Below are 24,440 nucleotides of genomic sequence, written 5' to 3'. Positions count from 1 at the left end.
CAAAAAACATGGGTGCTCTTCTTCCTCCTCGCTCCCACCCACCTCACGTCAGCTCGCTCCACTCGTACCCCCAAATTCCTCACCTCACTCCTACAGAAAACCCCAGCTCCCCTTCTTCCTCACTCCTACAGAAAACCCCCAGCTCCCCTTCTTCGTTGCTCGCACTACAACTAGGCTCGTCATTCGTTACTTTGCTCAAATCCGTGAGCGCGACGCGACTCCCTCGAGGAAAATGGAGTCGGCTGACCCCAATGCCAAGAAGATGAGGCTCCCGCCAGCGGTGACGCCTATTGTAGATCCCGCACACGGCAGCGTGGGGAGAAGCGGCGACCCCGCCCCCACTGGATCCCAGGAACCCGTAGAATCTCGGGTGGACCGCATTAGCAATCTCCCGGACGCCGTCCTTGGGGAGATCATCTCGCTTCTCCCCACCAAGGATTGCTGCCGCACCCAAGTCCTCTCAATTCGATGGCGCCCTCTATGGCACGCCGTTCCCCTTAATCTCGACTGTCGTCAGCTATCTCTCTTCAATGATTTTGAAATCCCAGAGCCATCATCTCCTCCCACCAGGGCTCCGTTCAAAGCCTCTGCATCTCGTCATGCTACCGGAGCAAGCATACCATGCCCTGCACGGTGGACGCCTGGCTGAAATCCCCTGAATTCACAGAACTACAGCTGCTTGAGTTCTACTATTCCCCTGGAAATCACATACCACATACAGAACGCCATGAACTTGTGCCCTCAGCACCGATGTCCATCTCGCGGTTTTCCTCCTCTCTCCACACCGCCACCTTTGCGCTGTGCTACCTACCAGACAATCTGGTACTAAACCTTCAACTCCCATTTCTCAAGAAACTTTCACTTGTGCTGGTTCGTATATCGGAGGCCTCATTGCACAGCATCATCCACTCCAGTTGCCCTGCGCTGGAGTGCTTGGTGCTTGTTTTCACAGTTAGAATCGGTTGTCTCCAAATAAAGTCACCAAACCTTGTAAGAATTGGAATTTCTTTTGACGGAAGGCAGCTCATCATCCAAGATGCCCCTTCACTTCAAAGGTTGATCCTTGATTCCAGTTATTCACCGTTGCAAATAACCGTCCTCTCTGCGCCTAAACTGGAGACCTTAGGTGTAATACATGATCTCTGTGCTCATTTCAATATGGTGTTTGGATCCACAGTTCTTCAGGTACTTTATATTATCATCTACACTTGTAACCATATGCTGCATTTTAAATTTCTGCGCATAATTTATATATCATCTTGGAGTACACATTTTTTTACTAATATTACGTTCTATGCTCAATGAAGAGTTTCTCCATGGATGGCCTATCAATGGTGCTGGATTCTGTCAAGATCTTATATATCCAAATGAATAGTTTTGATCTGAACAAGATTATTGGCTTGCTGCAATGCTTTCCATGTCTGGAGAAGTTGTATATAAAGGTGATAATTTTACGCACATTGGAAGCCCGCATATAGTGTACTAGAATTAACCGTTTAGTTGTTGCTCTTTCGACACTCTTCTTTTAGACCTCAATTGTTTTCAATCTTCATGTCTATTTAGGCAACAGGACGGGTAAGAAAGTTACAACCAATCGGTGGATTCGTAAGCATTGGGATTTTCTCACTTCTCATGAGATTCGATTGAAGACAATAACGCTAGAACGATATGTAGCCAACCGTGCAAACACAAGATTTGTCACATTCTTCCTGCTGAATGCGAGGTTACTATTGTCCATCAGGCTTAAGTTTATCAGCAGCATGGAATTTGACGGATGGGTATGTCGAAGAGCAAAAAAAGGAGTTTCAGGTGGGCAAAAGAGCTTCTGAACGTGCCGGGCTTCTATTTACAACATATTGTGGTCATAATCCAGTAAATTTTACGACCCAGGATGTTCATTCTATGGACCTGACCGATCCATTTGACCGTGACCGCCGAAAACAGTGCTGGAGTTAGATGTTGTTGCCCTTTTCAATCTGGTTTTTTTTGTAAACCTGAGAACAATCAACCCTTGTGCTTTTGTACAGTTTGTAAGCTGGAGTTAGATGTTCCTGCCCTTTTCAACTCGGCTGTGACTGACATATTTTCTTTGAAACAAGGCAAATGGCTTGCCATTCGTTTAATTTAGAGTGAAATATTGTAACAAATCACAACCAAGGGAAATAACATCACTCACGCCGGCTGCTTGAGCTCACTGTGCATTACAGAAGCCAAGTGACTAGCCCCCACCGCCCCCACCAGTCAACCCTCGTACTCCCCTCCGCCTGTGACTGGACCGGTGCATCTTCAACGGCTCCTGTTCGTTCCGTCCGAGGCCTCACCGTCGTCCTCCGCCTTGTGGCCTTGGTTCGCTTGCCGTGCGCGGTGCGCCGCCCTCTTGCATTGTCAACGTCGTCAACAACCGAGAGGAACAAGGAGATGACTGTACGTGGAAAGGATGACAGTAGGGACCCACCAGCGTCATGGCAGTACGCAAGCAAGTGCCTCTATAGTACAAGCCCAAAAATATGGTTCCTCCTAATGGTTGGACATGTGGGGCTCACGCCATTGTCAACGTAGTCAATAAATGAGAGAATTACACTACGAGCGGCTGACACCAGGGACCCAGCAAGTCACACAGTTTTTTTGAGGAACAAGCAGTTTTTTTGAGACAATGAGGAACAAGCAGTTGTTATTTATACTAGTTTTAGTGACGGCTCAGGGTAACAACGGGGCTGTGCGGGGGCTGTGGCCCGTCTAGCTAGGGTTTTATTTATGTTTACCACATCATGAGCCCAGTTGTGTTTTTTTCTTGCTGAAAATGGCTAGCCCAGTTCTATTTTTTTTAAGAAATACGCAAACAAGGCCTACTTGCTTTATCGACCCTGCTGGGCTGCCAATGTTTCAAGACGAGGACAGTTTCATTCGGTTTGCCCAGAAATGGCCTGTACATTTTTAAAACACATCAAGCCGGGAATTAGTTTCAATTTTTTTTAATTACAAGATCTTAAATTCCATTGATTTTTATGCGTGGACAATTATTTGGATTTTATATTTATATAAATTATTTTTAAAAATAGTTTGAATGTGAATCGATATTTCTAGATTAAAAACAGTTGACCGCATCGAAATGTGCAAAATTTCGTATACTTTTTAACCGTGGCCACAATATGGGGTGTAATGCTAACAAAAAGAAGATGGGCTCCAAAAAAAGCTTAAGAATTAGCAAATGGGTTGTACATTATTAGAAATAATGGCAGATGGGTTGTATGCTGTTTTCCACAGATTTGAGGCTGACTTGTGCGCCTACTACAGGTTGACGCTTATGCTTTCATAAAAAAAAAAGGTTGACGCACACGCAACGCCCTATCAACTTAGTCAACACACGAGAGCAGTGACTATTGGATATCCATCCAATGGCTGTCGTGCTTCTTCAATCTCTGCTCTTCATGCACCAGCCGCTCAAACAAGCACCGGCGGGACTGCCTGCTCCCTCCTCCCGTGGTCGGCTATGCTGCCGCGCAGGCCTCACGGCCCCACCGTACTCCCATCGCTGGCCTAGCCATCCCTCTACTCACCCACACATGCCGTTATTCTCCGGCGAGGGCAGACGAACCAGTAGACCCTCGTACTCCCCCGCGTGGGAAACAACTGCCGAGTATTCCCTGGCTCCGTGTCGTTCCCTTCCTAGGCCTCGTCGTCGTCCACCGCCCTGGTGCTCTCGGCGTGACCTGGTCAACGTGGTCAATGAACGACATCCATCGGAAGTGGACTGTACGTGGAGAGGCTGACAGCTGGGTCCACGGCCGCACGCAAGGAAATGCCTCCTTATTACGTGCAAAATAATGATTCCTCCACCCGACAGCTAGGACCCACAGGAAGGGCCTCTGTATTTCGTGAAAAAAGTGTTCCCCCCGCTGACAGGTCGGACCCACCAGCTATATCTTCGCACACAAGGAAGTGCCTCCTTATTACGCCCAAAAAAATGAATACCCCCCTGCTAGCTGGGACCCACCATATTGTTGGGCTGACTTGTGGGCCTACTAAGTTGACGGGGACGGAGGGCTTTGTCAACTTAGTCAATACTCCAGTGACTGTATGATGTCCATCCAACGGCCATACTGCTTCGTCAACCTCTGGTCTTCTTGCTCCAGCCGCCCAAAGCAGCGCCGGTCATGGCGCCTGCTCCTGCCTCCTGTGACCGGCTGTGCTACCGCCTGCACCTACCTCCCGTGGCTCGTCGTCCCCTTCCTAGGCCTCTCCGTCGTCCACTGCCGTGGTGCTCTCGGCGCGGTGTGGTCAATGTGGTCAACGACCAACTTCCATCGGAAGAGTACTGTACGTGGAGAGGCTGACAAAGATGTGCCTCCTTATTACACGGAAAATAATTATTCCTCCACCTGACAGCGGGGACCCACCGGACGGGCCACCGTATTTCGCGAAAAAAACGTTCCCTCCGCTGTCAGCTCGGACCCACTGGAAGTGCCTCCTTATTACGCACAACAAATGAATACTCCCCCGGCTAGCTAGGACCCACCTTGGTGTGAGGCTGTCTTGTGGGCCTACTAAGTTGATGGGGACGAAGGGCTTTGTCAACTTAGTCAATATGAACAATTCTAGCTCCAGTGACCATACGATGTCTATCCAACGGCCGTAGTGCTTCTTCAACCTCTCGTCTTCTTGCTCCAGCCGCCCAAAGCAGCGCCAGTCGTGCTGCATGCTCCTGCCTCCCGTGGCCGGCTGTGCTGCCGCGGAGGCCTCAACACCCCCTACTATTCCCACCGCTAGCCAGGCCCTGCGGCAATGGCAGCCTCACACCATAGCCGAACCAGTGAACCCTCGTACTCCTCTCCGCGCGGGCTTCCACTGCCGCGTCTTCCCCGTCTCCGTGTCGTCCCCTTCCTAGGCCTCGTCGTCGTCCACCGCCGTGGTGCTCTCCGTGCGGCATGGTCAACGTGGTCAAGGAACGACTTCCATTGGAAGAGTACTGTACGTGGAGAGGCTAACAGCTAGGTCCACGGCCACAACCCAGTTTTTTTGTGATTTGCCAATTAAGTCACTTAGTCAGGCCTGTTGGGCTGCAAATCTTTCAAGACGAGGAGAGCTTTCATTCGGCTAGCCGAGAAAATGACCCATCAGTAATGAGAAATGGGTTGTACATTTTTAAAACATATCAAACCGGCAATTAGTTTCAAATATATTTTTTCATTTCAAGATTTGAAATTACATTAATTTTTATGCATGGAGAATTTGTTGGATTTTATATTGATATACATTTAGTTTTAAAATCAGTTTGAATGTGAGTCGAAATTTCGGGATTAAAAACAGTTCGGACCGCACCGAAATATGCAAAATTTCGTATAATTTTTTAACCATGGCCACAATATGGGCTGTAATGCTAACAAAAAGAATATGGGCTCCAAAAAAAACCTTAAGAATTAGCAAATGGGCTTTAAATTATTAGAAATAATGGCATATGGGCTGTATGCTGTTTTCCACAGATTTGAGGCTTTCCTAAAAAAAAAGGTTGACGCACAAGCAGTGACGGTTGGATGTCCGTCCAACGGCCGTCATGCTTCTTCAATCTCTGCTCTTCTTGCTCCAGCCGCTCAAACAAGCGTCGGCGGGACTGCCTGCTCCCTCCTCCCCGCGGCCGGTTGTGCTGCCATGCAGGCCTCACCTCCCCACCGTACTCCCATCGCTGGCCTAGCCATCCCTCTACTCACACACACCTACTGTTAATCTCCAGCGACGGCAGACGAACCAGTAAACCCTCGTACAGTCGTACTCCCCTCCGCGTGGGCATCCACTGCCGCGTCTTCCCCGGATCCACGTCATCCCCTTCCTAGGCCTCGCCGTCGTCCATCACCGTGGTGCTCTCGGCGCAGCGTGGTCAATGTGGTCAACGACCGACTTCCATCGGACGTGGACAGTACATGGAGAGGCTGACAGCTGGGTCCACGGCCGCAGCAAGGAAGTGCCTCCTTATTACACGCAAAATAATTATTCCTCCACCTGACAGTAGGGACCCACCAGACGGGCCACCATATTTTTCGAAAAAAACATTTCCCCCCTGACTGCTAGGACCCACCAGCTACACCTTCGCACGCAAGGAAGTGCGTCCGGGCAAAAAAAATGATTCGCCCCCCTGACTGCTGGGACCCACCAGCTACATCTTCGGACGCAAGGAAGTGCGTCCGGGCAAAAAAAAACGATTCGCCTCCCTGACTGCTAGGACCCACCAGCTACATCTTCACATCCAAGGAAGTGCCTGACAGTCGGGACCCACCTGGTCGAAGCGTACGTAGTGTTGTCATTCTGGTCGCGAACGTGTACGTACATACTGGTTGATGTAGAGGCACGCGCGTGTCGTAGATGTAGAGGCGCGCACGTGTCGTAGTAGAGGCGCGCACGTAGCATGTACACATACTACAGCGGCGAGGGTGCAAGAAAGAAAATACGGCCACGTACGTACATACGGGCAGGGTCTCAAACGCCTACTCGCGCATATGTACATGGTTGGGTCGGAACGGAGAAACAACATCGTCATCGTGTTCATGGGGAGGCAACAGAATGCGTAGTGTTCATCGGGCGGCAACGGAACGCGTGGGAGCCAACCGGCTGGGTCGGAACAGAATGCGTGGTCGTGTTCATCGGGAAGGCTTGGACGGAACAAGCGATGGAAACGAGGCCTGGCGTACCGCACAACGGAGGAAACGGCCTTGTGTTCGACCGGCCACGTTCGAAACGGGATCCTGTTCGTCGGGAGGGGTCTGGCATACCGCAAAACAGAGGAAATGGACCTCCTACGGTCGAAACGGGGGTCCTATTGATCGGGAGGGGTGTGGCGTACCGCAAAACGGACGAAACGGACTTGTGTTGGAGCGACGGTCGAAACGGGGGTCCTGTTCATCGGGAGGGGTGTGGCATACCGCAAAACGGATGAAACAGAGTTGTGTTGGAGCGCTACGGTCGAAACAGGGGTCCTGTTCATCGGGAGGGGTGTGGCGTACCGCAAAATGGGACTCCACGGGATACTGTTCATCTCCACCGTCGACCTCCTCCAGCCTCCACGGACTACCGTTGACCTCCTCCAGCCTCCACGGGCTCCTGTTCATCCAGCCTCCACCGCGCGCTACTCCACCGGCTACTGTTCAACCACCCCTCCACGGGCAGCCCTCCACCGTCTACTGTTCATCCAGCCCTCCACACCACGGGGTCCTGTTCAACCACCCCTCCACGGCCACCCCTCCACCATCTACTGTTCATCCAGCCCTCCACACCACGGGTTCCTGTTCATCCAAAGGCAATGCCACCGCTCACTGTTCATCCAAACCCCCCGCAACGCTCACTGTTCATCCCAGAGGCAGCATCGATCGGCTTCCGTTAGCAGCAGTAGCAAAGGAATCGCTCCATCGGGTTCAGTTAACAGCCATCGATCGATCCCTCGGGTTCAGTAATGCGTAGCCTACGGTGCAATCACTCGGGTTCAGTTAGAGCCCAATGCCTTGCTCGGGTTCAGTTAAAGCCAACGCCTCGCACACACACACGTACGTACGAGAGAAACGCGCATCGCTCCGCCCTCGACCTCCCACCGTAACCGGCGACTCCCTGAAAGTTTCCTCCCCCTCGCTTCTACCACGGTTTTTTCCGTCATGGACGGCCCAAAGAATGTCATGCAGCTGCGTCTCCGGCCCGCCCAGGATGAAAAGCCCATTTTCTGTCATGTTTTTTTGTCATAGAAGTAGGAGCCCACCACATCTATGATGATACCGGGTTTTGTCACAATTATCGTCATTGAAGTGTCATATGTATGACAGAAAAAAAATTTGTTCGGCCCAAAATGTTACGGATGTGTCTTTTTTTTTGTAGTGAACGAGTCTGAACTACTTTGCAGCAGGACAGTCCAGCTCGTCAAGAGCTTGACTAGCAATTCGGCCTCCGTCCCAGTCCCGACCAAATGGCGGCATTTGTACCGCGCGTACATAACTACGCACTCAAAATACCATGGGCATAGACGGAGGCACGGCTAGATCGTGGTCCGCAATACGGCTCAACCTCCCCTGGCTCCACATACTTTCACTTTTTCTTTTTCTTTTTTAGGTTTCTTTTTTTCCTAGGCCTTTCCTGATGACCTGATTGTCGGACCTATCAAGGGACGGATAAACCAAGACAGCAAGAAGCATTGACGTATAAGGGAATTTCCAGGTGGTCTCTTTAAATGATCGTTATGCCTGTTTTAAGGACCCGCACGCAGCTCTCCCTTGGTCGGGGCATTTTAAATAGCTCTATTGCTTATTGCACTACTTGTACAAATATGCTTTGACATATTAATCAAACTATAATGGAAAATAGTTTGCGGCCCAATTTCTGCGGCATTAGCCTGTTACTTCATTTTCTTTTTGATATCCTTATCAATTGCACCCGTACACTCTGGTACGCCTTAATTCGCCAGGGGCTTCATTACGCCCCATAATACGGCAACAAAGTCCGAACACTTTTTTACAGCATAGTTCGGCACCCCAAACTTTAGCATTATATGCATCGGCTCCGAATCATGTCTTTGGTCAATAGTTGGGTTGCCCGTCTCCTGTGGTTACTACATTATGTTCTGCTATATCGGCTAGGGTAGTAAAGGGAGAACTACTGCGATTGTGTCCTAGTTCATCCGGATGAGCACCTCAGTAGAGAAAGCCGAAAACTGACTGTCATGATGCGGCGTGAGCCGGTCAGCTGTTCGAGAGGTTACAAATCTTTTGCAATTTTTTACGCATTATGCGATGAATCATTTTTTATCCGATCAGGTGTTTATAGCACCCCAAGTTCGGACTTACGAATACTAGGAGTTGCGCCTAAATTTCTATTGTCAAACCCCTATGGCTAAGTGAGGGTGATAAAGCCACATAGTCCGATTGCCTGGTTCGTTGCGCTAAACATCTTCTTTAAGGACTAAACTTTGGGATGAAGAGTGTTTAGATTCATCCCGAACACCCCCGTCCTACCTACGTGTGGGCTGAAGCCGACGACTGGCCAACTCTCAGATTTAACAAAACGGCCGCACAGGAGGAAAAATTGTAAATAACAGGCATTATATTACATAACGGCTCTGTTTTCATAATACAGGAAGGGACAGGATAACATGAATGTATTCATTCAAAGATAATATCCTTAGCACATTGCTCTCCCACAATGCGGGATCCCTCGAGGACATTGTTAAAATACCGCTCGGGCGTGCGGTGCTCCTTGCCCGCAGGCGGTCCCTCGGTCACAAGCTGTACGGTGTCCAGCTTCGCCCACTGCATCTTGACTCGGGTGAAAGCCATTCACGTGCCTTCGATGCAGACCGACCGCTTGATGGCATCAAGCCGAGGGCAGGCATTGACCAGCCGCTTCATGAGCCCGAAGTAGCTGCTGGGTATGGCTTCGGCAGGCATAGCCGGATTATTAAATCCTTCATGGCTAGTTCGGCCACCCTATGCAGTTCGACCAGCTGTTTTAGCTGATCGCTAAAGGGAACCAGATGTTCTAGCACAAGGTATTGCGACTAAAACAGCTTCTCTGTGGAGCTCCCCTCTTCGACTCCAAAGAACGCCGCAGCGTCTGAAACGCTGCACGGCAGATTCGCAAACGCCCCTGGACAACTCCAAACCCGGGTCAGTAAGAGGAACCTTTTCTTCACATATTTGCTCTGCATAATAAAGGCCTTACCCGCCACGATTTTTTCTGGCCTCCTGGACTTCCTGGAGGGTGCCCTGGGCTTCAACCCGGGCATCGTGTGCGCTTTGGCGGGCTTTGGCAAGTTCGGACTCTTGATCTGTAACATTGTGCTCCAAGGACTCGCATTTCTTCACGGTGTCCTGGAGTTCCTGTTGGACCTCACCGACCCTGGCCTCATGCTTTTCACGTGCGTCTTGTTCCTTGGCCGCTCTCTCATCGGCCTCGGCCAGCGCTTTCTTGAGGGTCTCCACCTCGGTCGCCGCTCCTGCAAGTAAAATGGCACTACGGTCATTACAAATCATTCGTCCTTCCTGAATATAGACAAGGTTATTGCATACCTTGATTGTCTTTCAACTATTTCTTCACACAGCTGAGCTCTCCCTCGGCCCGCTCCAGACTCTGCTTCAGTCCAGAAACCTTAGCAGTATGAGAAGTCGCAGCCAGTAATGACGCCTGCTTGTTCACATTGACCCATCTGGTTAGTCTCCTGCGAAACTTGTTTGATCCTCTGTCCGGCTTTTCTTTTCAAACACCGGACAGTGTCTCAGGGGCTACTATCTATACTGTGACATTCTTTTTACATAATTGTGTTGCTTACCTCAAAGCCTGTTAGAAGGCTAGTGCAGGCTTCGGTCAGTCCGCTCTTTGCGGACTGAATCCTATTAACCACCGTACCCATAAGGGTACGGTGTTCCTCAACAATAGAAGCACTTCGTAGCACTTCCATTAGAGTGTCCGGCGCCTCTGGCTGGATAGAGGTCACCGGTAGGATTGAAGCACCTCTTCCTTTTGAAGGAGGTTGCTTGCCTGATTCTGGAGCCGTATAGGTCTCCGGAATTGTATTCAGCTGGGTGCCGAATTGGATATGGCACCCATCGCCAGTATCCATGGGGATTTGCTCCCCCATGTGTCCGGCGACTGAGGTTTCACCCTCTGGCGCCACCTTGACGGCCTCCTGCGTCTCTCCCTGGCCTGGGGTCCTTCGGGACAACACCTTGGTGTCATCCACGGCCTTGGGAGAGGAGGCCGCCTCAAGGGACCCGCTGTCCATCACATTCGGGTCTAGCGAATTCCCCATTGATGAGGATCGCTAGAGGACGGAATGGGCCGGGCTGCAGCACATGATTTGACAGTTAAAACTATGAAGGAAAAGGGTCGGACATATGAGTGCCTCTTCGAGTACTTACGTTTCAGCCAGGGGCTTATCCCTGGGGTGCCATTCCAAGTTGTTGTCGCAGTCTGCTGTGGAGTTGTCCGGGAGGGAAGCCTTTCCCTTCTTGGACGCTTAGGCCTCTAGACGCGTGGAGGCCGTCCTTTTCTTTCTCCCCCCCCTCGGGGGGGCGGGTGGCTTTCTTATTCTTCCTCCTCTTCCTCGTCGTCCTCGGCGGCGGAGGAATGAGTCTCGGCGTCTCCGGACGTCACGTCCGAAGTGCCCTTATGATGGAGGCCAACTCTGGTCCCCTAGGCCTTGTTCTCCAACACTTGATAGGGCGCCGGAACCAGCATCTTAGTCAGAAGTGTAATTGCTGGGTCTTCGGGCAGCGGAGCCGGACAGTAAATCGGCTCCGCCTTCTTTGTCCAACCCTAAGAAAATCATTAGGGAGGCTTAGACGTCTTCCTCGAGTATGCAAGTAAAGGATACACCTTGAAAACATGAAAAGGCTTACTGGACTAGCGGGATGGGCCAAGTCATGCCCACGGTCCTCGGTCGTATCCGGCCACGTCTCGTTGGACTTGAAAAGAACCTTCCAAATGTCTTCGTGCGTAGTGCCGAAGAACTGCAGCAAGGTCTGGCGCTTGGCCAGATCGTACTCCCACAAATGGCAAGTCCGGCTTTGGCACGGAAGGATCCGGCGAATAAGCATCACTTGGATCACATTGACAAGCTTGATATTCTTGTCTATCATGCTCCTGATGCGCGTCTAAAGCGTTGTCAGCTCGTCCGACGAAGACTAGTCCAGGCCCTTCTCTAGCCAGGAGGTGAGCCGTATCGGGGCTCCGGACTGGAATTAGGGAGCTGCGGCCCAGGTGGTGTCGTGCGGCTCTGTGACATAGAACCACTTCTGTTGCCACCATTTGACGGTCTCCATGAAGGTATCTATTGGCCATGTGGCATTGGGCATCTTGCTCACCATGGCGCCTCCGCACTCCGCGTGTTGACTACCCACGACCTTCGGCTTCACATTGAAGATCTTTAGCCATAATCCGAAGTGGGGTGGGATGCGGAGGAAGGCCTCTCACAAGACAATGAATGTCGAGATGTTGAGGAGGGAGTTGGGGGCCAAATCATGGAAATCCAGCCCATAGTAGAACATGAGTCCACGGACGAAGGAGTGGAGAGGAAATCCCAACCCGCGGACGAAGTGGGGGATGAATACTACCCTCTCATGGGGCTCCGGGGTGGGGACGATCTGTCCCTTGGCAGGAAGCTGGTGCGCGATTTCCTTGGCCAAATACCAAGCCTCCCGGAGCTTGGTAATGTCCTTCTCCTTGACGGAGGAGGCCACCCACTTGCACTGCGCTGCGGATCCGGACATGAATGGAGTGCTTTCTTTGGGGCGGAAAAGATGAGAACTTGGGCGCTGGAGCTCAAGGATGGGGGAGGCAGAGAGATAGAAGGCATGGGTGAAAGGGGTAAATCTTTATCTCTTTATAAAGGCAGTGAATATCAAGCGCCTCCCCACTCGCCTTAAAACTCACCTATTCCCCAAGGGCCGTGCAGACGGCACGACTGGGTTACCCACGCCCGTATTGATGATAATCCCGCAATAAGGGGACGCGATCTTTGCTTTGACAAGACGTGCCAATGAAACCGCATCTCAAAATATGGAGCGGCAGGCTAAGAACGGTTCGAAATGATGGTCGGGCGGTGATGTGTCACGCTACAAAAAGTTGTCAGCGTATTGGACTCGTGAAATACTATACTATCTGCAGTTGTGTGTGGTACTTGTTTTGTAGAGCCAGACACATTTTCTGTGTTTGAAGGATGCTTTGGAATATTCGGAGAAGGAACCCGCCTTGCAATACCGAAGACAATTCGAGCAACGGACACCTCGTCATTGAAGCCTGGTTCAAGGGCTACCGAGGGAGTCCCGGATTAGGGGGTCCTCGGATGGCCGGACTATGTAGCATGGGCCGGACTGTTGGGCTATGAGGATACAAGACAGAAGACTTCTTTCTGTGTCCTGTTGGAACTCTCCTTTGCGTGGATGGCAAGCTTGGCATTCGGATATGTAGATTCCTTTCTTTGTAACCGACTTTTTACAACCCTAGTCCCCTACGGTGTCTATTTAAACTGGAGGGCTTAGTCTGTAGAGGCAATCATAATCATATAGGCAAGACTTCTAGGGTTTTAGCCATTATGATCTCGTGGTAGATCAACTCTTGTAATACTCATATTCATCAAGATCAATCAAGCAGGAAGTAGGGTATTACCTCCATAGAGAGGGCCCGAACCTGGCTAAACATCGTGCCCCCCCCCCCGCCTCCTGTTACCATCAACCTTAGACGCACAGTTCGGGACCCCCTACCCGAGATCCTCCGGTTTTGACACCGACACCGACCAAGTGCGGTTTTGGTGTGCCGGCTGGTAAGCTTTTGGGTTTCCTGGTTTCCAATAGAGGCATTGAAGCAAACCCGAAGAATATCAAGGCCATCACTTCCTTGGCTAAGCCGGCATGTGTCAATGATGTTCAACGTCTGGCAGGTCGTATTACGGCTTTAAGCAGTTCATAAGCCAGTTGGGAGAGAAGGCTATCCCTCTGTATCAAATGATGAAAAAGACTAATAATTTTGTTTGGAGTGATGCTGCTAATGAAGCATTTGAAGCCCTGAAGAAACAGTTAGTTGAGCCGCTAGTTCTTGCTGCTCCTATCGACAAGGAGTCATTGTTGTTGTATGTGGCTGCTAATGCCCGGGCTGTCAGCGTAGCTATTGTGGTGGAACGGAAGGAGGCTGGAAAGGAATATCGGATTCATAGGCCGGTTTATTACATCAGTGAGGTGCTTATTGAGTCCAAGCAGAGGTATTCGCACTGGCAGAAACTTGTATATGGGGTGTTCATGGCCAGTCGGAAGCTTAAGCAGTATTTTTTGGGTCATCCCATCACCGCGGTTAGTTCTGCTCCCTTAGGAGATATTATTCAAAACAGGGAAGCCACAGGTCGGATAGCCAAGTGGGCCGTTGAGCTCGGACCTCATGGTTTGAAGTATATGCCTCGCATGGCCATCAAGTCTCAAGCACTTGTGGATTTCATCAATGACTATACAGAGCTGCAGATGCCAGAAGAGAAGCCAGATAACACATATTGGACTATTCACTTTGATGGATCCATGCAATTGGAGGGCTCGGGGGCCGGAGTTGTTTTAGCTTCCCCTTAAGGTGACAATTTTTGTTATGTTCTCTAGTTGATGTTCCCTTGCACTAACAATGCAGCTGGATATGAGGCCTTGCTCCATGGTCTTCAGATGGCTAAGGAGATGAACTTAAGCCGGGTGAGGTGCTTTGGCAACTCAGATCTGGTAGCTCAGCAAGTTTCTGGCACTTGGGATTCTAAGGATCCCCTCATGGTGGCTTATCATCGAGAGGTTGATGCTATTGCGGGTCACTTCGCGGGTTATCAAGTTGAACATGTTGATCGCAAGAAAAATGAGGCGGCTGATGCTTTAAGCCGGTTAGGATCCCAGCGTAAGCCGGTGCCACCTAACACTCTCCTGGATATTCTGCATAACCCTTCTGTCAAATTGCCTACAGAGGAGGATCCCGTTGTTCCTGATCCGGAGGCGCAATTGGTGGCGGCTCTTCATGCGATTCTTGATTGGATAGTTCAATATTTGGCTTATATGACCCGGGGCAAGTTACCTGAGGATGAAACTTTGGCCAGGCAGATAACCCGTCGGTCCAAGTCAATGACTATTGTCAATGGAGAGCTGCATCATCGCAGTGTCACAGGGGCATTTCGACGTTATGTTTCTCCTGAAGAAGGCTATGAGATTCTGCGAGAGATTCATGAAGGAGATTGTGGCCATCATGCCGGCTCTAAGTCTCTTGTGGCTAAGGCTTTTTGTCATGGATTTTATTGGCTGATGGCTCACGCTGATGCTGAGGATCTAGTTAGTAAATATGATGGTTGTCAGAAATTTTCACGACGAGCTCATGTGCCGACTCAAGAATTGAGGATGATTCCAATTACTTGGTCGTTTGCAGTCTGGGGGCTTGATATGTTTGGGCCTTTCAAGAGGTCCAAGGATAAAAAGACACACCTCCTGGTGGTGGTTGACAAATTTACAAAGTGGGTTGAGGCAGAGCCGGTCAGTAAATGTGACGCGGCGATGGCAGTTCAATTCATCAAAAAGGTGATTTTCCGTTTTGGCTTTCCCCACAGTATCATAACTGATAATGGCTATCCAAAGGTGCTATGAAAGAATTTTGTCAACGTGAGCATATCCGGCTTGATGTATCATCAGTGGCTCACCCCCAGTCTAATGGTCAAGCCGAGAGAGCCAATCAAGAGATCCTGAGAGGCATCAAGCCCCGGCTTATGGTTCCCTTGCAGAGGATGTCGGGTTGTTGGGTGGAGGAATTACCATATGTGTTATGGAGCATTAATACCACCTCCAATAGATCTACGGGTTAAACGCCTTTCTTCATGGTTTACGGAGCAGAGGCACTTCTCCCTAGTGACATCCGCCATGATTCGCCCCACGTGGTGGCTTATGTTGAAGCTGACAATGAAAAAGCACGTCAGGAAGCACTTGACCTGTTAGATGAGGAGCGTGACGTCGCGGCAGCTCGTTCGGCGATTTACCAGCAAGATCTGCATCGTTATCACAGCCGTCGGGTTAAGACCAGAATGTTTCAAGAAGGTGACCTGGTGCTCCGGCTTATTCAGGATCAAACTAATATGCACAAGCTATCCCCACCTTGGGAAGGACCCTTTGTGGTCAGCAAGAATTTGAACAATGGGTCATACTACCTTATCAATATTCGAGACCACAAGGATTCACGTAAGTCGGAGGAGGAGACCAGCCGACCGTGGAATATTGCTCATCTTTGCCCTTACTATACCTGAGCCACTAGCTCTTCTGAAGTACTTATTTTGACAATGTATATATTATGATCAATATAATAAAGCTGGCATCCCTGATAAATCAGGGCCTGTCGGATTTCGGGTTCCGGCAGACCCTTGAGGTTCGAACACTGGGGTGCGCACGGAGATCTCTCCCCTACCAGCTCACGTCTCGAAGTCTCTCAAGGATCTAAGCAAGAAAGATGAACACACAAGGAACACGAGATTTATACTGGTTCAGGCCACCATTGTGGTGTAATACCCTACTCTAGTGTGTGGTGTGGTGGATTGCCTCAGGGGCTGATGGTGAGTAGTACGAAGGGAGAACAGCCTCGCGAGGGGCTGTTCTTGAGCTGGTGCGATGAACTGCTTGGGTGAGTTCAGTCGCTTATCTCTCTCTCTCTCTCTCTCACCGATCTGTTTCTTGATGCCTCCAGATGCCTCTACCCTGTGGTGGCTAGTCCTATTTATAGAGCAAGGCCCTGGGCCTCTTCCCAAATAATGAGCGGGAAGGGCGCCAACAATTGGCCATTTTGAAGGGGAACATCTGGTACACTTATCCTGACTAAAGTTGGTCTTCGGCTACCAAAGGTCCTGACGATGACGCTGCTCTGGGCTCCACGATGACCTCCATCCTGCCGTTCTACTGGTCTTGGTCTTGTTACACCGAAACGGTAACCTTTGCCTGATGCCTCGGCCTGTGCTTGCCCCCTTTGCACCGAAAGGGAAACAAGGACACTGCGCAGGCCGGCGCCCGCCTGGCGCACGCATGGCCTTGATCGTCATGGCTTGCGTCACGGGCCCCTCGGGAGGTGCCCTGCCCTTATCTCTCCGCCTCCTCGCGAGCCTACCTGAGGAGGCTGCTCCTGAGGAAGCTCCCTGTCGTCCGCCCCGCGAGGCTTGGCCCCTCACGAGGGTCTTGAGCTTGAGCTGATGAAGCTGGGCTGCATTGGGCCCCCACTTGAGCCACGCCGCAGGCCGCAGGCAGGCAAGTCTGGGGACCCCCGTTCCCATAACACCGACAGTAGCCCCCGGGCCCAAGGTGCGCATGGACTTGGCTTAGTAGAGAAGCGAAGGGGCAAGTGCGAAGCTCCGCGGGCCCCATTAGCCTGCGGCCTTGGGCTCCGCGTGGCAATTGATTGGACGTGGGTGTCTTCGCTCCCCACGACGCCTCGGCAATTGCCCATCTGACAAAAAGAGGTGCCCGGGCCAGACTGACCTACTTCGTTCTCGCTTGCCTTGCTCCAGATCCCCTTTCTCGCCCTTCTCCTTCCTGCTTCCGAAATCCTCCAAATCTGCCTCAATCCTTCCCATCCGGTGAGCCAAGGCGCCCCGCAAGGCTCTGACAGAGGCCTGGTACTCCCCGGTTCTGGATCCCCCGAATGTGTCAGAGAGGAATCTCGCCCTTATGCGCCTGAGGACGATGGCGCAGGGCAACGCGGGAGCGACTGTGTTCAAGGCCGGCTCCGACCAGCCTGAAGGCAAGGGCAGCACCTTCTACCCGCTCTTCGTGAGCGCCATCGTCGCTGGTCTGGTGCCTCCTTTTTCCGAGTTCTTCCTTGCTGTTCTTCGCCTGTACAACTTGCAAGCTCTGCACCTCCACCCCAACTCTTTTCTTCTCCTGGCGATCTTTGCCTACTATTGTGAGGCTCACGTTGGGATAAAGCCCTCGGTGGCCTTGCTGCGCCATTACTTTTATCTCTGGGTTTCTCGTGGCCCCATCTCCGCATGCGCGAGTTTTATCGCATACTCTGGCTCCAACGCCATCTCGAAGCCCGGGAAGAGGACCGAAGGCTTCCGGAGCAAGTGGGTCATGGTGGACGCCGGGCGCATCCACCCCCGACTAGTGCTGCCTACGGGACAGCCCAAGGCCGTTGATGCGTGGTCCTGTGCGGAGCTTGTCGACCCCGCGCGAGGGCGGTGCTAGAGAGGATGGACGCGGACCTGAGGCCAGGCAACCTGGGGGCGGCGAAGCTGACCGGGGCCACACTCCTGAGGGAGTTTCTGGAGCACCGGGTGGTTCCACTCCGGGAGCACTCGCTCCCATTGTGGAGGCTTGGGGAAGCGGATGCTGCCCTTCGCTTGAGCTCTGCAGCCCTGGCCGATGAAGAACTGGTCGCGGCCCTCCACTCCTTGGTCGGGGGAGACGTGGAGAGGCCGTACGGTGCTCCTGTCCCCCTGTTTCTTCGCGGCGTCTCGGAGCAGGTGGTGAACACCATGCCCACCTTCAACAGTGAAGGGATGGTGCCCACAGTGGCTACCGGGGATTTGACGGCATTGCCGACGGTGAACGTGTCTTCCAGCGACTCCAGCGGGAGCACGGAGGAAGAAGAGGAGGAGGAGGAGGAAGAGTTTGACTCCGAGGCGACTGGCGAGGAGTCGGAGGAGTCCTTTCCCCGGCGCAGGTCTCGCACCCTCCGCTCCATGCCGGACGACGACGAGGCCAGCGCCAGGCGAGGAGGAGTGGATTCTTCCCTGGTCCCGAGGAAAGACAGGTCGGGGCTGGTGCCCCCAGGATCCGCTCTGGCTCCGGGGCGGTCTGAGGCCATCTCCGGCCTTCCCGACACGTCCACTGCTTCCATGCCTCCCAAGGCTGACCCCAGCTGCAGGCTCTCGGGCTTCAAGTTTGGCCGGAGGCTGCTTGAACCCGCGAGCGATGACCAGTAAGTACTCGATCCGCGCTCTGCTTTGTTTCTACCGCCGAGACTTGACGTCTGCACTCTTTTGACCAGACCGGCACCTGAGGCAAAGAGGTTGAAGGGGGCTTCTGCGGCCCTGCTTGAGGCGAGCTCATATGCCGGGGCAGCGTCTTCGTCTGCGGGAAAGGAGGCATCGAGGCTCGTGCCTCCCCTGCCCGATCGCCCTCGCGAGCCCAGCAGGGACACTCTGGCGAGGAGTCAGCCCTCGTGGCCTCGCTGACCCTGGAGGTACCTAGGCTTGATGCTGCCGCTGAGATGCCCAAGGCCCGGGAGGCTCCTTCCTCCCAAGCCGTGACCACACTGCCGTCCTCTCCGCCTGCTCCACCAGCCCCCGTCTCTTCTGATCCCTCCGCTGTCTTGGACCAGGCCGCCAATGAACTGAGCCGGCTTCGGGAGGATCTCCAGAGCGTGGACCCTCGCCTGGTGGTCGGACGCCTGGAGTTAGCTTCCGGCTGGGCCCGCTCTGCCGCCTCTGTCCGAGCGGCGCTGAGGCAGGCTGCGTCTGCCTCCGACGAGGAGAAGCAAGCCGCCCGCCAGGCTAAGGCCGCTCGCGATGCTACCCAGGGCGACACTGCGGATGCCCGAAGCCGCTGCAAGACGCTGGAGGTCAAGCTGCAAGACTCGCGCGAGGAGCTCGCGAAGGAGGTCCGCGTCTGCCAGGAGGAGGAGGAGATGAAGGCTCGGGAGGCTGCCGTCAAAGATTGGGAAGCCGAGCTTGTTGACCGCCATGGCCGGTTGGAGACGCTGGAGCAAGCGCTGAAGGTGGAGAGGACCGAGCTAGACCGCAAGGCAAAGGTCCTGGCCAAGGATCGAGTGGCCTTCGCCAAGCTGGAGGAGAAGGCTCGCGCCGCGCTGAAGACGCTCTATGAGGGCGGCTTAGAGGACCCATTGGCTGGCGAAGAGGACGGCCCTGCTGAGCTGCTTCCCTTCCTGGTCCGTGTGCTTGAAGATGCCGCGGACGGCCTTGGCTCGACGGCCAAGGCCGAGGCGGGCCCTGTCGTCTGTGGCGCTGACGCGCGTCCTCAGACACGTCTACCTTCACGACCCCAATGCCGACCTCAACAGCCTGCTGGACCCTCTGAGCGGCGACCTTGCCACTGCTGCTGCTGAGGCCGTGAAGGGCCGGGCCGAGGCTTTGCTGGGGAGGTTCCGTGCCTTCAGCATCTTGCCTAGACACGACGCCGCCAGTTCCACGGCTTCAGGAGGCAGAGCCACCCAACATGACTCCACCATAGGCGGTGGCACCACAGGAAAGTGATCCCTTTGCGGCTTCTGTCCTGTTTTTAATTCCTGTAACATGCACCATGCCTCGCGGAGGCGGTTAAACTTGTGTTTGGTGTTGTGAAACACTCTATGGCTTGTAATATTTGCTTTTGAATTCCTTAGAATTTGAATTTTCCCTCCTATTCGCGTGCATTCTACGTCGGCAGGGCCCGGCCCCGCGCATACCTCAACCGCCGTTAGCCCCGACCGGAAACCAGGACGGGACCAAGGAGTGAGGGGCTACGTGGAAAGTTAGGATCCTGAGTCGCGATGCTCAGGAGTCCCCCTTGACGCGCGAACAGCAAGTAGGGAAGGGAGGCATAAGAGAGGATTTGTCGTTCTACGTCGGTAGGGCCCGGCCCCGCACATACCTCAGCCGCCGTTAGCCCCGACCGGAAACCAGGACGGGACCAAGGAGTGAGGGGCTACGTGGCAAGTTAGGCTCCTGAGTCGAGATGCTCAGCAGTCCCCCTAGACGTGCAAACAAGATTTCGTACCTTGGCTCCGCTCAGGGAGGGGCGCGCGACGACCAGGTCCGAGGGACCTAGCTGGGTGGCGTGCGTTCGGGCGTGGCCCGGGCGCAGCCCCCGTGTCCAGCCCCCTCGCGCGGCGCTCCTGAGGGGAGGCATTGCGATGGCGCCAGACACTAAGCTCTGGGCTCCCTGAGGTTGGTACGGCCGTGGGCCGCCCTCAGTTGTTTATCACCAGCGTGGAGCATAGTGCTTTCGTATGTGTACGGGCATATCCGCTCCTCGGCAATGTCGTCAGCCAGCGCGGAGCATGGTGCTTCCACTGGTACGTGGGAGGGGGCTCCCCTCCAGGAGGAGCCCCCGGGGCGTGTACAACCCCGCCCTGACACGTGGCTGGCACGGTAGGGCTGGGAGAGGTGTATCTAGGCACCCGTGAGCCAGTGCGGGACTCACGAGGCCCTACCTTGAGGCGGGTTGCGCCTGGCTCTGGGCCTTTATCAATGGTGTGTTCCTGCAGGGTGGTTAGAATGCAAATGCTCTATGTCCTCAGGTCCCGGCCCTCGAGCGAGCTCAGCTGCCGCTGGTATGACAGGTCGCGATGCCGTGGGTCAAGGCCAGGGGTGAGGGCTGGAGAGCCAGTAAGAGCCCATGAGTCGCGATGCTCAGGTGCCCCCCTTTTAACGTGCAAGTGCTTTGCATGCGCGCGGAGAGGTCCGCAATAAGCATCAGATGATAACCATGGGGACGAGGTTAAGCTCGGAGGAGCAAATCCATTTAGATAGATGCATAGAAGTAAACGCCACTGGGTCTGGCCCGAGCAGCCTGGGGATAATGCAGCCCGAGGGGCGCCCCCAACAAAGCAGATGAAAAACATTAAGCGAAACGGATACATGCCGCAGGGATGGACCCACGCGACCTGAGAATGATGCGGCCCTACGGGCGCTCCCAGCTGAAAATAGAACTTAAAAAGATGTCACCTGATACCATTGCAGAGCGAGTGTCGGAGTAGCTGACGACGTGTGGTGAAGAAGCCACCCCTCACGAGCCTTCGGAGCCCTGAGCCTCGGGAGGCTCTGGGGGTCCGGGCGGCTCCTCAAGGTCCATCTCCTTCTCCTCCAGGAATGCGCGGTGCCTGGCCACCTGAGCTTCCAGGATGCTCCTCATCAGGCGCTGGTGGGCAGCAGCCGCGTTCGGCGGGCCGAAGGGCATGCGAACGTAGCTGTGAGGTGGACCCTCACAATGCCCCACGCGTGAAGGCCAGAGGCGCTCCTGAGACGCGTGTAGGACCTTGAAGTATGTCTAGAGGGGGGTGATTAGACTACTTGACCAATTAAAAACTTCACCTTTTCCCAATTTTAGACTTTGACAGATTTTAGCTATCCTTGGACAAGTCAAGCAATCTTCACACAATTCAAGCAAGCATGCAAAGAGTATGTGAGCAGCGGAAATTAAAGCATGCAACTTGCAAGAATGTAAAGGGAAGGGTTTGGAGGATTCAAACGCAATTGGAGACACGGATGTTTTTGTCATGGTTCCGATAGGTGGTGCTATCGTACATCCACGTTGATGGAGACTTCAACCCACGAAGGGTAACGGTTACGTGAGTCCACGGAGGGCTCCACCCACGAAGGGTCCACGAAGAAGCAACCTTGTCTATCCCACCATGGCCGTCGCCCACGAAGGACTTGCCTCACTAGCGGTAGATCTTCACGAAGTAGGCGATCCCCTTGACCTTACAAACTCCTTGGTTCAACTCCACAATCTTGTCGGAGGCTCCCAAGTGACACCTAGCCAATCTAGGAGACACCACTCTCCAAGAAATAACAAATGGTGCGTTGATGATGAACTCCTTGCTCTTGTGCTTCAAATGATAGTCTCCCCAACACTCAACTCTCTCTCATAGGATTTGGATCTGGTGGAAAGAAGATTTGAGTGGAAAGCAACTTGGGGAAGGCTAGAGATCAAGATTCATATGGTAGGAATGGAATATCTTGGCCTCAACTCATGAGTAGGTGGTTCTCTCTCAGAACTGGTAAGTTGGAAGTGTAGGTTTGTTCTGATGGCTCTCTCCACGAATGAAGAGGAGGTGGAGGGGTATATATAGCCTCCACACAAAATCTAACCATTACACACAATTACTAAACTCGGTGGGACCGAATCGAGAAACTCGGTCAGACCGATTTACAAATCTAGTGACCGTTAGGATTTTCAGTGGGACCGACATGCAACTCGGTAGGACCGATATGGTTAGGGTTAGGGCATAACGTAATCTCGGTGAGACCGATTACACAAACTTGGTGAGACCGATTTTGGTAATTATCTAACCAGAGAGTTGGTCATGTAAACTCGCTGGGACCGATTCACTCTTCTCGGTGAGACCGAAATGTTATGAAAGGGAAACAGAGAGTTTAAATTGCAACCTCAGTGGGACCGATCGCTCACTTCGGTTAGACCAAAACGTTACGAAGGGAAACAGAGAGATTACAATCCCATCTCGGTGAGACCGAGATCCCTATCAGTGAGACCGATTTGCCTAGGGCTTGTGGTAGTGGCTATGACATTTGAACTCGGTGGCGCCGGATAGAAAGAATCGGTAGGACCGATTTTGACTTTGGGTTTAGGTCATATGTGGATGTGAGAAAGTAGTTGAGGGTTTTTGGAGCATATCACTAAGAACTTGAAGCAAGAGGCTCATTAAGCAACACCTCATCCCTCCTTGATAGTATTGGCTTTTCCTATAGACTCAATGTGATCTTGGATCACTAAAATGTAAAATGTAGAGTCTTGAGCTTTTGAGCTTGAGCCAATCCTTTGTCCTTAATATTTTGAGGGATCCACTTTCATCATCCATGCCATGCCATTCATTGAGCTTTCCTGAAATGTTTGTCTTGGAATAGCATTAGCTCAATGAGCTATATGTTGTTATGAATTACCAAAACCACCTAGGGATAGTTGCACTTTCAATCTCCCCCTTTTTGGTAATTGATGACAACATATAGATCAAAGCTTCAAGAAATGATAATAAGATTGAAAAACATCGTCGCTTTGAGAAGTATGTGATAAGCAAGAGCTCCCCCTAATTTGTGCATAGTTTAAGATTTGCTTTGGACTTCAAATGCACAAGGAATTAGGCTCATGGGTTACTCTTCCATGTCACATAGATCTTGGTGGAGCGCTCAAAATAATAAAGATTGAATACATGCACTCATCACCAAGCAAAGTGAATGATCATATAAGGATAAGTAAGATAATATCATTTAACAAGCATAGGTGTAGCTTATGATCAAACACATGATCGTCAATGTCTCACAAATAATAGCATAGTATCTCAAGCAATCAAAAGCAAACAAAGCTCAACCAAGAAGACAAGAGAGAACAAAACTAAACTCTCTCTCTCTCGAAGCCTATGATCTATACAATTTTTCTCCCCCTTTGGCAACAAGTTACCAAAAAGTTCCTAGAAAATGCATAGTACTATATCGTCTCTCAGGCCTGGTCTTCAGTTGGTGGTGTAGAGATGGCTCCTTGGATGAAGACTTCAGTTGATGTGGATGGAGCTGAAGGAGTTGGTGCTGGAGCTGGTTGCACTGGAGCTGTAGCTGGTGCAGATGAAGTGACTCTGGTGTCTGTTACTGGCTCTACAGCTGATCTCTGAGCTCGAGGCACTCTGGCAAATGCATCTGTAGTTGTCCTGCCCTTCCTCTCCTGCATGTCATCCTGTAGCTGCTCCACAACTGACTGAATCTCAGTTACTTTGACATCTAAATCATAGAATTTTTGTTCCATGATTCTTTCCAGGCTCTCCTGGTTTGGAGTTAGGGTGGCCAACCCTTTCTCAATCCTCAGAGTTGATGCTATCAAGTAACCAAGCTGCTCCTGCTTGTTCTTCAAAAAGTACTCAGATGCCTCCTCTTGAGTTGGCATCTTGGCAGCCTTCTCTTTCTTTGCTTTCTCCTTCTTCTCTTGAGCTTGTACTGATGATGGTTCATTCTCATTCATCACAACTTGATTGTCCTCAAAGTCTGGATAGAGAACAAAGTGTTCCTTATCCAACAGATATTTTCCTGTGCCCATCTTTGAGTTAATCAACTCCTGAACTTGTGGGGCATATCCAGAACTTCTCTTTTGGTCTGCTGCTGTCCTCTTGACAGTTTCAACCATGAGGCTCATGACCTTGAATTTCTGTGGCACATCAAACCAATGTAGCAAATTTATAGCATGGCCTCTTATCATGTTGTGGTCACC

Source organism: Triticum dicoccoides, chromosome 3B, assembly GCF_002162155.2.
Source record: "Triticum dicoccoides isolate Atlit2015 ecotype Zavitan chromosome 3B, WEW_v2.0, whole genome shotgun sequence".
Lineage (NCBI taxonomy): Eukaryota > Viridiplantae > Streptophyta > Magnoliopsida > Poales > Poaceae > Triticum > Triticum dicoccoides.
This window is presented reverse-complemented; position numbering follows the sequence as displayed.